Source organism: Symsagittifera roscoffensis, chromosome 7 (assembly GCF_963678635.1).
Source record: "Symsagittifera roscoffensis chromosome 7, txSymRosc1.1, whole genome shotgun sequence".
In the NCBI taxonomy this organism is placed as follows: domain Eukaryota; kingdom Metazoa; phylum Xenacoelomorpha; order Acoela; family Convolutidae; genus Symsagittifera; species Symsagittifera roscoffensis.
The window spans coordinates 54,859,814-54,874,967 of record NC_087068.1 but is presented as its reverse complement, the minus strand read 5'-3'; the positions used below and the strand labels follow the sequence as shown (position 1 = coordinate 54,874,967).

Below are 15,154 nucleotides of genomic sequence, written 5' to 3'. Positions count from 1 at the left end.
GGACAAAAATCACACTCTTAAGTAAAAAGCTCAAAACTTGAAGATGAAAAACAAAACTTATTCGAAAAAATTGAAAAGTACATATACTGCCCAGAGTGAAACATATTTATAACAACATTGCCATCAGCTCCAAAAACATTAATTGTTTTGCGGAAGCTGTGTGTTGAAAAAAAATTGTTTTTCAGAAATTCAAATAAAAGTGCAAGGAAAATGAGTCAATTTAGATCAAACTTTGCCAAAAAAATTTGATCAATTAATTTTTCCATAATTTTCAATTTTCAAGAGGGGTTAACAAAAAATGCAATTACATTTATTTCTTGACTTGAAGAAATTTGCAGAGGTTTGGGTAGCTTCTTTTTCGATTTAGATTAGGTAATCGAGATTGAGATGCTACTTTCAAGCGGCTTTTGTTGTAAACCTTCCATTGTTTATTGCGATACTCACTACAGACTGTTGATGAACGATACTTGCTCAAGGTTTAGTCCAGTAATTTCATTTTGAATTCTTTTTCGGAATAAAGAAATTGCAGTTATTTTATTCTTCTCAGTAAATTACTAGTTTCTGTCAAAAAAAAAGGTACATGATGAATCAAATTACGGATAAAAAATCATAATAGTATTTCTCATTTTTAGCGCATTTAATGTGCAATTAAAGCGTAAAAAATTGTTTGCTCCTAACTAATCGCTTTTTTTCATCGTTTTTTTTCAACCTAACAACTCCAAATGACTTTGTTTAATGAAATTTTTCAAAGAAACAACAGAGATAGCGGCAAAATTACTTCAAAGCTCGGTTGCCTTTTCCCAATCTCTGATCTATCGTACAGAAACGCGTTCCCCTAATATCGAGTTAGGGTGGATAAAAACAAAACTTTTAAAACCTACCCCCCTTGAGTATAGCATGAACTGTTATACTTTTTAGATTAAATTGGAAAAGGTTCCCGAGTTTTCCAACTTAGAAGTATTTTTGAACATTTGCCTGGATGAAGAAAACGCTGATGGTATTTTTAAAGAATATTAGTCTTCCGCTAACTATCAAAACTTTTTCAAAAGCTTCGCCAACTATCAAACCTTTCCGCTCACTTTTGAATAACATTAGGAAACTAGACGACAAGTAAATTGAACGTGACCAAAAAAAAAATTAGACGTCGATGCAAAACTACAATTCTGGGAAATTAGTTTTGAATTTTTTTTAACGTTTTGATATCACGTCTGAATTTGGTAACTTACCATAGGTATAATTTTATTTTTTTCCCAAATGGCATAAATTTCAGCTGATGAAAAGTGTCATTAACAAAAACAGTAGTCATCAAATTCATAATATTTGACAAAGATAAATAAGTAAAAACAATTTTTCTATTCGACAAAAACATTCCCATCATAAGTATATCACCTATTCTCCAGGATTATTGCTGCCGATTCAAAGACTTTCACTCAAGGCAATTTCTTAGTTCTAATTACAATTAACTTTGATCCAATCTGTATTTTTTTCAAGCCGCAAAATTAACTTCGCGATTTGTTTTTTGGCGCTCTGTACCCCCCAAGTATTTGGCTAAAAAAGCAGATTGACCAAAAGTCTGAAAACTATTTTTTTTCTTTCAAAAACTAGATGAAAGATCCAAAAAAAATTGAAATACACTAATTCAATTTGTTTGTTCCTCCGACTAATAAACGTTGAAACCGCAGCTAAAGTTATGTATTTCGTTAATTCACAGATTTTTCATTACGGCATTTACAATTAACTAATCAGGTTTGCCCATCTTCTGTTTAATGATACATCCAGTGGCGTATTTAGGGGTGGGGGCTCTCATTTCAGAGATTTCAATTGAGGTCATTTTTTGTTAAGTTATGGGGGCTTAAAGGTTGCCATTTTGGCCAATTTGGGACAATTTTGGCCAATTTGGGACAAGAGGCATTTTTCAAATTTTTCCTGCGGCGCAGAAATTTTGACCAAAACAGAGTCTTTTTCGTGCTTTGGCAGAGCTCGGAAAACCAATTTAGTCGACCTAAAAAAAATTATTGAAATTTTCGAATTTTTTTGAAAATCCACCGTCAAGAAAATCCTAGATCCGCCCCTGCCCTAAATTATATTGATTTGATAGATATCGGAAAGTCGTTTTGGCCGACCTACCACCAATCCAATTATTATAATATTTTTAATTTTTTTCTTAGCAATACTCATTTACGGCCTTTTTTAAAAGCGCACTTCGACCTCATTTAAAAACTTCGGCCTGTTTTTTAAAAATTCACGTGCTTTTTTGGGGGAGGGTGTTCTGAAAATTTTTTTGGTTGGTCGACCTGTAGTTTTTTTATGAAAACTGCCTCTCTCAAAAAAGTGCGAACACTACAAAGCCAAGGTTGAGCAGCAAATTATTTAGTTCTAAATGAGATTTGCGGTCGAACCGACAAACCCAAATGAACCGAACCACTAGGGAAGTCTTTTTAGAGTAATTCACTTTCGAGGTGAACTTGAAAATGCCTCTTTATCTAAAGAACCGCCCTCGCCTCTTCCGTCCTCTGATTAGAGCGTCGTGTAATATGTGACAGCTGACTGTGGAAATTAACTAGGCAAAGTTTCCTCTTTTTTCATCTAATGTGAGTTTTCCTTATTACTTCTTTTTTTCTAATACATGTATATCTAATGCCCTTATCATTATTCTTAATCTTCAAATGCCCAACTTCTAATTTGTTGTTACAGCCATGGCCTAAGACGTGAACGAACATGTTTTAGTGGGTAGCCTGCTGAGGCGGGGGTGGGGGAGGGGGGAGGTTAATTTGTGGGTACTTCTATGGTCCAATTTTACGTCAGCCATTTCGGGCTTTAAACCCTTAAATTTTCAAAAAGCAGGTTCTTGCGCAAATTTTTACTTACTTTATCATACAAACAAAAATATATCTAGTGAAACAAGTTAAATGCGAGCTTTTGAACTAACGTGAAGAAACAGGCCGGAAGCTTCATACAGTTTTGAAGAAACTAACCATCGATATCAAAAATATATTTGTTGGTGAAATTCAAATAGAATATTTGGTTGTGAGAGTCAAGCAGTTTTTAAACTTAAAGAAGCATCAAAGGATATCTTATTGGTATCATCAGAAAAATATGAAGTTTTATTTTTCCTCGGTCGCTTAATAAAAACTAACGATAGGGAAAGAAATTTAAATTTAAAAAAAAACATCCGTTTAAAAAATGAAAACCTCCGTTTTTAAGCATCTTAGGGAAATTACAGATGCAAAAAAGACGAGCGTGACATGAAGCTAAACTCCCAATGGTCAATTTTTGGAATCTAGTTTCTCGTCAAAGAATTTTGCTTGTTTTTAAAACAACAGCAACAACAACCGCTAGGAGAAACCTTCCTACTGCTGTTGTGTTTAAATTGGGGGAAAACAATAGAATATGGATAAAATAAATTGTCGTTCTATGTAACACTAAATTTTCAATAAGCGCTAACAGTTGTCGTTCCATAAAAAAGCAATAAGAAACGAATCAAAATAAACTTCTCTATTTGAAGCTTGTGGAAATATATGTCAGCAACCATTTTTTTCAATTAGAGGCAAAATGATTAGAGGCTTTTATAAAATTAGAGGCTTTTATCAAAAATATTGTTACATTTTCAGATAAATAGTGTAGGTGCTGATTCTTTTTAGAATAGATGGTACACTGTAACTTGCCGAAGAGGAGGGGGCGGGGGACAACCTCTTCATCAATTCTGGTTGCCAAATTTTTTATATCCACAGCCCCTTTTTTAAAATATTTTCGCCCGCTTCATAATTCACAAAGACTCGGACCCGATATTCATCTGAATATATAAGCATAGCTGTTTTGTGAAAAAATAGGCCAGCCTTTGATTTAATTTCAATTTTTTCAAACTTTATGTAGTTGAAGCATGGAAATAGTTGAGCAGAAGATTTTCCCTTCCTCTTTCAATAGCCGCCATTATTGTTCCCACTTTCGAAACGAAAGTAACGGAATATTTATGCTCGGGTGGGTTTTTTTCTTCAGACTAATTTCGACTTTTTAACTAGCCATTTTTGACGGAATTTTACATAACATTCGAAAGCTGTTGATTTCCTGAGCTTAAGTTTGAATAGATATTTCACCTGTGATTTTTTTTGTATAGTTATGGGGGTTTAAAGATTACCATTTTGGCCAATTTGGGACAATTAACGCGCGATATATTTTGCACTATTAACGCGTAAGTGAGATTTTATCCGTCTTAGAATCTTTCCAAACTGGTTCAAGGAAGCTGATATGAAATAATTGGTTTGTTAATAGGAGCAAAAATTATCACTTTGTACTTAATATGACGTGTGGAGGGATGTTTTCACAAAAAAATCTCAAAATTTTTAAACACATTTTTTTAGTTTTAACTTATTCAAATTTAAATTATTTCATGAAAAATTATTGAAAAAGTTATTTCATTTAATCTTTTAACGTTATTACTGCTCCATGGACCTTAAAAGGCAGTCGGAACAGTCAGGGTTTCGCCCTGATACGAGCAGTCTTGTTAAATTTCAATATTCAAAAAAAATTGTCGCTACTGGTTTGTTGCACCAACTTAACATCCTCCCCCCCCCCCCTCCCAAAGCCGTTTTTTTTGGGGGGGGGGGGGGGGGTAGGAGGGGGGAAGATGTTAGATGTTAACATGGTTCTAAGTTGGGATTTTTCGGCCAATCAGAATCGACCATTTTACATGCAGCGCTTAGCAAATTTAATTTCATTACAAGGCCAAACTGTGCATTCTGTGCATTGTAAGCGGGTTCCGCAACAGGCCAAAATCAGATTTGTCGCGGAATCCGCAGCCCTGCAACTTTTTTTTAATCTTCTAGGTTGTTTTGGATTCCACAGACTGATACTTGAAACATTGTACCGCTGAAAATTGCTCCAAAATAGGTGATTTTCCGAAACCCGCAACTGTATTTGCGGAATCCAGATCACTCTGTGGAATCCACAAACAAATAATAAGACATGTGTATAGTTACATTGAGCTATTGCGTAAGCCGCAACTGTAAGCGAAATCCGCGAATCGTAAGTAAAATCCGCAAATTGTAAGTGGAATCCGCATTTTGTTTGCGGATTCCACTTGAATTTGCGGATTCCACTTACATTTTGCGGATTCCACTTTTATTTTGCGGAATCCACTTAAAGTTGCAGAATCCAGAACAACTAGCTGTATTTGCTTGTTGCGGAATCTGCAACAAAACAAATGTGCCGACAAACATTACGTTACAGGTATTTGTACGCTGAATCCACGAAACTTTTGTAAGTGGAATCCACTTAAATTATGGAACATGTTTAAAGATTTGTCTCTGGAACTCAGGAACATACAGACACAAAACTGTGAGCCTATCCAGTGCACAGTTTGGCCTCGTAATGTTATATTAAGCGCTGGCGTGGAGGATCTTAACTTGGTCTATTTGGGGGGGGGGTGTTAACTTGATCCGGTTTGTTTTTTGTAGCCTTGACCAAAAATTCTTACTTTCTTAAAAACAAATCGGCTAATTTCTAGGTCGGCATAAAACTGTGAACAACTTTTAGCCAATCTTAGCCAATCAGAGTAATTCACAGAAGTTTCAGTTAAAATTATGTTTTCTTTTTAAGTGGAACAAGTATGGGGACCCGTAATGAGGAAATGATTGAACATAGAAACGATACAAAGCTAAATGGCATTTTGAGATGAAAAAACTTCGAAATTTCGGTACAAAACTGAGCAATGACTCGCCATTTTTCCCCAATAGCGAATATAACGGAGGGATTAAAAATTTTCTGAACTAATTAGCCTCTTTTCCGTTGACGACAAAGTGATGGTTGAAAATTAGGAAGAAGTTCTTCCTAGTTTTCAGTTATCTTTTTGCCGCCAACGAAAAAATGGCAAATTAGTTTGAAAAGCTTTAAGCATTGTTAAACTGTAACTAAAAACTAGAAGCCTCTATAAGTAAGTCTTGCTCTAAGTGGACAATTAAAAAAGACGGTCAAAACTAAAATAAAAAACCTATTAACGCAAAAATGCTGCAGACCTGAATGATAGACTTGAATAACTTTAATGACTATTTAAAGCTTCGCTCTCATCCACAATCACCTGGCCTTACCTCGTTAAACTGATCAGAGCTTGAACTATCAGGACTTCAAACAAGAATTACTTTGAAATATTAAATGATGTCATGTCTGGTCATAAACTGAATGTGGAAAAAGAAGCAATGGTTCCCAAAACTATCAGTTACGGGAGTGATTCCACAAATCGGTGAAATCTTCAAAGGCGGAGGGAATAAATGACGGAGAAAAAAAATACCAGACAACAAGAATCGAGTTTTTACAAATCTGATTGAACCGTGTAATCAACATTATTTATGGCTTTCAATTCAATATTTGCCTAAAAATTGATAAATAGGCAGATAATGCAATCAAGCTGATACCAGTTGACAGCTTGCCAGAACCGAGACGTGAACTGTTTCTGAAAATGCCTGGCAGTTATCGGCAAGACGCTTGCTTTCGGTTTTCTGCCTGAAGTGTCAGAACCGAGACACAAATTGTTTGTGAAAATTCTTGGCTTTATTGGCCCAAAACTTGTTCTCGATTTTCTGAACAAAATTTGATTCCGGTTTCCGATACCGGTTTACTGCATAAAACAATCAGCGGCGAAAAGTTTTCATTGCTTTCTACAATTCTGATTAGTTGAAGGTTTTCCATATTTAGGTCCCCAATCTTGAGATTAGCCAACCTGCGAATTCAATAAAATCGATTAATGGAAAAACAAGGAAAAAAATTAAAACGCTAGCTTCAAAAGTGGTACTGGCAAACAGATAATTGCTAACATACAACAGAACTCTCCAATTTTTCAATTTTTTCGTAGATCAGAAAAAAAATCCGAATTAGATGGGGTCGAATGTTCAATAGCGATGGGGACTACTTCTGAGTTTTTTCTCTCCTAAGCATGAACTTATAAAACCAGAGAAAGCTCAAATGAAATTTTTGGCTTAAAAGCTTTAATATAACTACAAAAACGTTTAAAAAAACTTTAAATCCAATTGTTGGGTATGAAAATGATCTTGATTGGTAGATTGCTTTGATTGCTACTTGGCTTTGATTGATGAGAGAGCAAAAGTGCTAAACTGCTTTAGTTCTAAGCCTATGAAATTGTTTTTATCAGATAAGCTTCATTTTTGATTGAGATTGAAAAAGCCTTGGGCGAAATTGTTTTCGAGAAGAGTTTTGAGAAGTTTTATACACAAGAAATTGGATCTTGTTAAGTATCCCCTCTCTTGCAAAGGGAGTCCAATTTGTTGGTGGTAGTCAAAGTTGGTAACAAAATTCGATAAATGAATCATATTTCCAGTAGCAGCATAGAATTTGAAACTAGTTATGAACGAAGTCCTTTCTCTTATCGCACAATTTGTCTAATTCGCATTACACCATTCAAAAACAATCTATTGAAATCCTTTTTTTTCGTTAATAATTTCCGGACACTGGTTCTGAGCGCTTTTTTCCAGTTCCAGGATTTTGGGTTCCGACCCGCAGTACACCGATGTATGAATGAAGTTTGCGTAAAATTAACCATGGTTAAGTCATTACAAAATTCATTACAAAAATTGCTGTAAAAATAAGCTCACGGTTTTTCAGATTTTTTGCATTTTCCGTCATTTCATGCTTTGTACTCCGGCTCAAAAAATTTACGTGCTTTGAAAAATTATCATTACGAGGCCAAACTGTGCACTGGATAGGCGCACAATTTTGTGTCTATATTATCCTGGATTCCAGAGACAAGTATTTAAACAAGTTCCAAAATGTAAGTGGATTCCACTTACAAGATTTAGGTGCGTTCCGCATACATATGCTTGTAACGTTATACTTTGTTAGCACATTTAGTTTGTTGTGGATTCCGCAACAAGCAAGCATAACTAGTTTTTCTGGATTCCGCAACTGTAAGTGGATTCCGCAAAATGTTAGTGGAATCCGCAAATGTAAGTGGAGTCCGCAAAATTTGTAAGCGGAGTCCGCAAATGTAAGCGGATTCCGCAAACTGTAAAGGAATACAGAAGTTTGTTTATTACTGAACTTGCACATGCATTAGCGGATTTTAAAAGCAACGACTTAACCATTAACAGCGGAATCCACGAACAAATCTTAAAACATTGTTTAACTAAATCGATGAATATCACACTTTAGTATTTGCAAGCAGTTTTTTTGATCATTGTTCTTAAAACACAACACCGAAGAGTTTCAATGGGTTAATTCGGTATATGGGTTAATTCAATAATGGGTTGACATATCGGTCGGTATTTGAGATTCAGTATTTGAGGTAGAGTATTTGGGATTTTGTATTTAATATTCAGTATTTGGGAGCGTGAATTCAAATCATGAAGATAGTATTCAGGATGAGATGACAGAGTCCTGAAGATATATCGCCGAATTAGGTCAGTATTTAGGCTTCAGTATTTGAGATTCTGTATTTGGGATTCGGTATTTGAGATTTTGTATTTGGGATTTTGTATTTGAGATTCAGTATTTGGGAGCGTGAATTCAAATCATGAAGATAGTATTTGGGATGAGATGACAGAGTCCTGAAGATATATCGCCGAATTAGGTCAGTATTTAGGCTTCAGTATTTGAGATTCTGTATTTGGGATTCATTCGGTATTTGAGATTCAATATTTGGGAGCGTGAATTCAAATTATGGAGAAATTAGGATGAAATGACAGAGTGAAATTATGAGTTAGCTATTCAAATCTTTCTGATTAGCAAACTCAAAATCATTAAACAAAATTAGAGCTCTGAATGTTTTATTCTCAAGGAACTTTCCCGTCTCAAAAAACTGTTGGAGCTTGCCCAAAACTTGCCGGAGTTTTTTTTTTACAAACTAATGCTTTTTTGCTGAAACACAATTTTGAGGGTGTTTTTTTGCTGTTAACTGGGGGTTGGCTCGATCCACATTTTTTCAGCATAGCGTTATGACAAAGCTACTCTTTTGATTTTCAATGATTTATATTGGCAATTTCTTGCAATCAGGAGAAAAGATAAGGTCAGTTTTCCTTCAGTTAAAATTTAAAAAAAAATCGTCATCTTGAGTGTCAGAAAAACGAGATCAATTTCGGGCTGTTTTTCAGGAGTTCTTTTCAAAAATATTAATTAAATTTTTGAAGTCGAAAGGGTTGTTTGAAAAACAATAACGGTTTTTGAAGTAGGTCAGAGTGTAAAATTTGGTGTTTACGTTTTCAGTTTTTTGATACGTGGTTCTTTTTTCAGACTGTCATCAAATTTTTTTTTGTTAAGTTTTTTTTATTCCATGTTCAGAGTCCTGAAAGTATAAATTTCTACGAACAAAAACTTTTTTTTGCATGAGTCAAAAAAGCATAAAACTGGGGTTAGCCATTTTTAAAATCGGGTCGGTCATGTTAACAGTTGAATAGATAGAGTCCGGCCAAAAATTAGTCAAAATTTTGAAAAATTTTGAAAAAATGTTTTTTATTTTTTTTCAGAAATCATTTCAATCCTTGAAAAACTTGGATCCCTTGTTCAAAATTTTTTTAATAGTTCTCTATACGCGTGCACTACTATCTCAGGATAAAAATTACCCATGAGTTTTCTGTGTTTTGATATGATGGCCGTTTCAATCGAAAACTACTTTTTATTCTGTTATCTTGATAGTTTCGGTTTTTTCCTATATCTTTTAAAAATTTGTGGATGACGAGTTCTTGAATCAAGCCTACGACGCATGTAAGCTTGCCAATGGACTAGTTCAAATGGATATTTGGTTTTTTCGTGCTTGAAAGTTGCAATTTTATTTGTGCATAAAAATATTTTCTCTTGATTGTTCTGTGTCCTTAATTTTTTTCTGGCTAGCGGTGAGACATAAGATCTTTACCTTGTCTGTTTTTAAACTCAATTAGGAGGCAGCAGTTCCTTGAATTCCGTCTTGGAGAAAAAACTACTTAAACTGTTTACTGTTTGTTATGACTGTTTATTTTTTCTTTGAGGTTTTAAATTTAACTGTATTCCAATTTTCCAGTAAGTATTTTTCACTATTTCTAGTAAGTTCTATGGTCTGAAATTTATGCCGGCCTGTCAAAATTGTTCGTGGAAGTCAATTATTTATTTGAAGTATTTTGTTCACAGGGAGTAAATGATCTACTTAAATAATTTGAATAAAATAGTATAAGATAAAAGTTACCAAAACTTGAATTTGAGCAGAATTATATTTTAAGTCCAGAAACACAAAATTATAGTCCTGAAAAATCTAATACTGTTCTAACAAACTATGTTCTGGTTTCGCAATTTGAAAAAACTTCAAATGGCCGAATTAAAGCTTTTTTGTAACTGAATGGCTAGAAATGAACTGATGAATAAATTTATTTCCGTTTGTTCAGTTGACAGGAATTGAGATTTCAGGAATTGAGATTGATGATAGAAATTGAGATCGAAGTTAAGTGTTTTTAGGAACGTATATTGAAGCTGGGTATGTTTGACAGGAAATGAGATGAGAACGAAGTTGCGTATGTTTGACAGGAATTGAGATCGAAGTTGGGTTTGTTCGACAGGATTTGAGATCAAAGTTGGGTGTTTGACAGGAATTGAGATAAAAAATTGGGATTCCAACTGGTAACTGATCTATATAGTAATGAAAAGATATAATTTTTAACACTTCTACACATACATATATGTAAACGGAACCCGCAAACAAAGTGCGGATTCCACTTTCAATTTGCGGATTCCAGCTACATGTTGCGGATTCCACTTACAGTTTGCGGATTCTGCTTACAGTTGTGGATTCCGCAAGAGCTCAATCCAACTCCACACACGTCTCATTATTTGTTTGTGGATTCCACGAACTGTTCTGGATTCCATAAATACAGTTGCGGATTCCGCAAATTTGCTTATTTTTGGAGCAATTTTGAGCGATACAATGTTTTTGGTATTTGTTTGTGGAATCCAATTCAACAAAGAAAATCAAAAAGTTCTAGCAATGTTTCGGATTCCGCGACAAACCTGATTTGGGCCTGTTGCGGAATCCGCTTACAATGCACAGAATGCACAGTTTGGCCTCGTAATGATGACTTTTCTGACAATTTTTTTCGATAATTTTCCAGAACTATATATTAAAAAAATCTCGGAAAAGGTGCTGGGTACAAGTATGATAGTTGCGTCCCTTGAACTTGGATGGGTCCCTGATGAAAATTTTTCGGCTTTAAAATTTTCGTGTAACATGGTTTGTACTTGTCTATTTGTCTTTTTTAAATTTATATTGTGTTTCGACTGGATAATAAGTACAAAAATAAGTACAAAAGTAAGTACAAAATTTGCGGGACCCAATTAGCATACTTGTACCAAGTGCCGTTCCACTTGCCCGAAGGTCCACTCAGCCTACAATTATTGAAGAGGATGTCTATTCACCTCGCGATATTAACCGGCCTTCTAAACTTCGTATAGCGAGAGCCGCCAGAGCCTTTTAAAAATTAATTGATGAACAATTAATTGCAATAAATTGAGTTATGACTGGGGTGTATAACTCATAGAGTAATTTCGGATAGGGTACACCGTCTGCTCGTCACGCTATCTTATTTTCGGCCGGATAGATTCGTGCAACTTCTTAGTCTAATACCGATCCTAATCTTACTCTTATACTATCTAGTCTCAGGTTGTTTAACTAGTCTCTGCTAGGCTCAATAGATCTAGGGTATACTGGTTTATTGCGGCTGCTGAAGTGCTCGGGAGAGTCCAACTAATTTCTAAGTTAAATTCAAATCTCTCTGGTGCTGAAATTACAAGTAACTTCAGCACTTACAAATAAGTGGGTTGTTAGTTAGATGGATCATGATTGGTTAATATTAAATACTTTACATTGGTAAAACATTTAATTTATCCAATCATAAAATATAGTTTAGATCAGGTTTCACCCATCCGGGTTTTACAGAGTTTTTTAGAACAGTTCTTCTGTAATTCAAGGGTGGATGATGGACGTTGGTATTTGGCGAACATCATAATTTTCTTTCGCTTCTTCTTGTGACAACGACTGAGTCTCTGCAACAAAGTCAATTCTGATTCCAGAATGGTTGGCTATGTCAGGTTTTTCTGTTCTGCGTGGAGAACTTCTTTTGTGTATGATCTAGTTTGGGAATGGCGTGGAGATTGTGCGTGGAGGGGATGCCTGGTTACTCGGATCTGTACGTATACTTGAACATCGAGGTGGTCATTGGTCTAGTTCAATGAAGTCCTTTTCTGCGAAGTCAAGTCGTACTCTAAATCCTTTGAGTTGTGATTGTGAGCGGCATATCGATTGTAGTTGGTCATTCTCTCTCGAGTGTAGTGAGGTCGTCTTGTCTTTTGATGTTCGTCCTTGGTGTTGTATTCTGATCTATATATTGCATCATGTGATTTTACATTTTATAAAACTTTTATTAGTTTAATATTTTTTTATAATGATTTTAGTTAGTTGTTTTCACAAAAGCTTTTTGTTTTAGTTCGGTTATTTTGAAGAGTTACTCACACTTGAGTAGCTCTTATTAAAAATAAAGGTGTGGTCACAAAGCGTGGATGTAGCGCGGTGGGTTAGGCCGGCTATAGAGCATGCTCAGGACGTCCTTTCCTGGTGGGTTAGGCCAGGAGTGGGAGTATGATTTCATGCGGTGTTTGTGAGGGGTCCTGTTATGTGACAACGTTTTATGTTGGGTTTGTTGTGGTTTTACTTATGTCTTGTTGGTTATGTACTTTTTCCAAAAAGCAAATTGTTTGTGGTATGGGTTTGTCTTTCGACTTTTTTGTGTTTTATTATTTCTTTCTAAGACTTTGTAATAGTCTTCAAAAGAATAAATTATCCAGTTTTAAACTGGGTTAGTCCGGTTTGGGTACCGTTGGTTTCCTTTTCTAAGTCATGCTGTTATTCTATGATTTGTGGTATTTAGTAAGCTGCGTTGGTTAGTTTTGTTTAGTATATGATTCCTTTCCAACCGGGTTAAAGGAAAGTTTGAAACATGTTATTGTATGTTAGAGTTGTTGAGTGTGAAAACTTGAAACTGAAATTCATTATTTTAAACAATTCTTCGTGGGCGAGCAGTGCGAGTGTGGATAGAATTTCTGTTCGAATGAATGAAAATATCAAAAGGTTAGTACTGCAATTGCATTTTATTAATTTACTGCATAGAATTTGGAAATTTACTGCTAGTTATGGGGGAATTTTAAGATACAAATTTTCATCATATGTAGATTTACTGCTTTTGGGGGGAAATTTTATAAATTAATTTACTGCATTGGTATTATATTTATTTAATTGTTGGTGCAAAAGTTTAATAGGGTCTTAAACAGTTTTGAAGAAGTTTGCTATTTTTTATTTTTCTTTTGTGAATTTTTCAGATGATCTAGGATGAAGGCTAAAAATCTAAAGAAAACATGAATAAAGAATGGTGAGTTTTTAATACTGTAATTAATTAGTAATATTTACTTAATTCATACTTACCTGTTAGTCGTCGGGGAAAAAACCGTGGGGGAAGATGTCGTGAATTAGTTCTGAAGTTGTTAGTAGTTTAGCTAAGATGCGGATGATATTTTTAGTTTGAAGCAGTGGCCAAAGCAATTGAAGTGCCTTAATAGTGGTTAGTTCTTCAGTGCCTACTGCAAACTCATAAGGTGTGTTTTGGATTAAGTTATATAATTTGTGGTTAAATTTAGTGTTGTGGATGAATTCTAAAATTGGGATTTCTATAGGTTGTAGGAATTCGTGCGGGATAAGGAAGGGTCGGGATTCTTCGGCGTTGAAGGTTTTGGTGATGGGGCAGAAAATGTACATTTGGGTTATGGGGTCATAATTACGAAGAATACCATGGAGGTTAGTGTCTTTAATACAATATGTGAAATTTAGGAAATACGGTGAAGTGTATTTTGAATTGATGAATTGGAAACGATGGTGTGGTTGTCTAGAGGGTGTGTGGAGGTCAAAGTGATTTTGGATGAAACGATAGTAACTGTATGTATGTGTTTGTTTAGTGCGCAACATAATATCGTGTGAGCAGTGTAAATCTCTTTCGTGTGGTGCAAGGAAATGAAAGGTTAGTGAAAAGATTTGGAAGCGTTCTTTAAAACTTTCGTATGCCTGTGTGTTTGTTAATGCTTCTGAAATAATGTGATCAAACTTTCGGTCGAAGATGTTTAGTGTAAATACATATGGTGTCTTGATGAAAAATTTCTCGGTGATTTGTGGATTAGCGAAGCGATCGTCATCTAAGAATTGATCTTGGTTAGCTCTGATGATGTTGTGATCGTAGTATTCTAGCGTATATTCATTAGCTCTAGGTGCAGTGTGTATTTTTAGTGATTTTTTATATCCAACGTAAGTAAACTGTCTAGCGGTTAGTGGTGTAGTTAGTCGATATAGCATGTCTTTGTTTCGGTCTATATCGATGGGAGTGCTGGATAAAGGTAAGCAAAGAGGGTTAGTGAAATGATAGTATGAGGTCCAAGAGAGAGTGGGCATTAAAACGTATTCATCTACAAAGTTGCGTGTTTCGTTAGCGTCGTGAGGGGTGTTTAAGGTGTATTGTGGAAATGAGGGTAAAGTGATAGCTAAAAATTCTTTAGTGTTAGTATGCTGGGGGTGGTTGATGTATTCACGGGCTGTTCCTGGTTTTGCTGGGAAAGGATGGTTGGGGAATTTTCTTTTAAAAGTGCGGTAAGCTCTATTAGTGTTTAGTGAAGATATAGTGGATGTGGATGATGGTGTTAATGATTCAGTATAGTTTGAAGAGGGTGTAGGGGGATTGGATGAATTTGTAGTGGAGGAGATTTGGTTTATGGTCGGGGTGTTAAGGTGGTAGGGTTGCTGTTGGAGGGTAATAAAATTATCTAGCTCTGGGGAGATTCGGGGGGTGTCTGGAGAATGAGATGATTGGTCAGATTGGTATGAGGAGTAGGTTGGGGTAACTTGGGAAGCATAAGAGGGTGTCGGAGTGATTGGGTCAGGGTTATTTGACAATATGGGTTGAAAAGGAGGTTGAGAAAAATTAGAAGGGTTATGAAAATTATTGGATGGGGATGGTTCTGAGTCGGCAAATTCATCGGGGGTTTCAATATTCGGGTTATTTAGCTGTGAGATGGAGTATAAAACTGAAATATGTGAGTTAGTGTCGGAATTCATGCCTGATGTTACATTGCTAGATGGAAAATCGGGTGGCGGAAA

At 35.3% G+C, this 15,154-nt stretch overlaps 2 protein-coding genes across 6 annotated transcripts in view; one reads left to right on the top strand and one right to left on the bottom strand.

Moving 5' to 3' along the window:
- Positions 1–15,154, top strand: part of LOC134851132 (uncharacterized) — a 131,704-nt gene that overhangs the window by 75,396 nt on the left and 41,154 nt on the right. The gene's annotated exons all lie outside the window — the stretch shown is intronic.
- LOC134851133 (uncharacterized) overlaps positions 1–15,154 on the bottom strand; it is a 56,043-nt gene that overhangs the window by 11,304 nt on the left and 29,585 nt on the right. The window contains exon 1 of one of the 5 annotated variants that reach the window (XM_063867079.1): positions 2,930–3,105. The exons of 3 other annotated variants lie outside the window; for them this stretch is intronic. The gene's annotated coding sequence lies outside the window, so the exon portion shown is untranslated. Of the gene's footprint in view, positions 1–2,929; positions 3,106–15,154 lie in introns of those variants that run through there. One more of the 5 variants, XM_063867080.1, reaches the window with a different exon arrangement.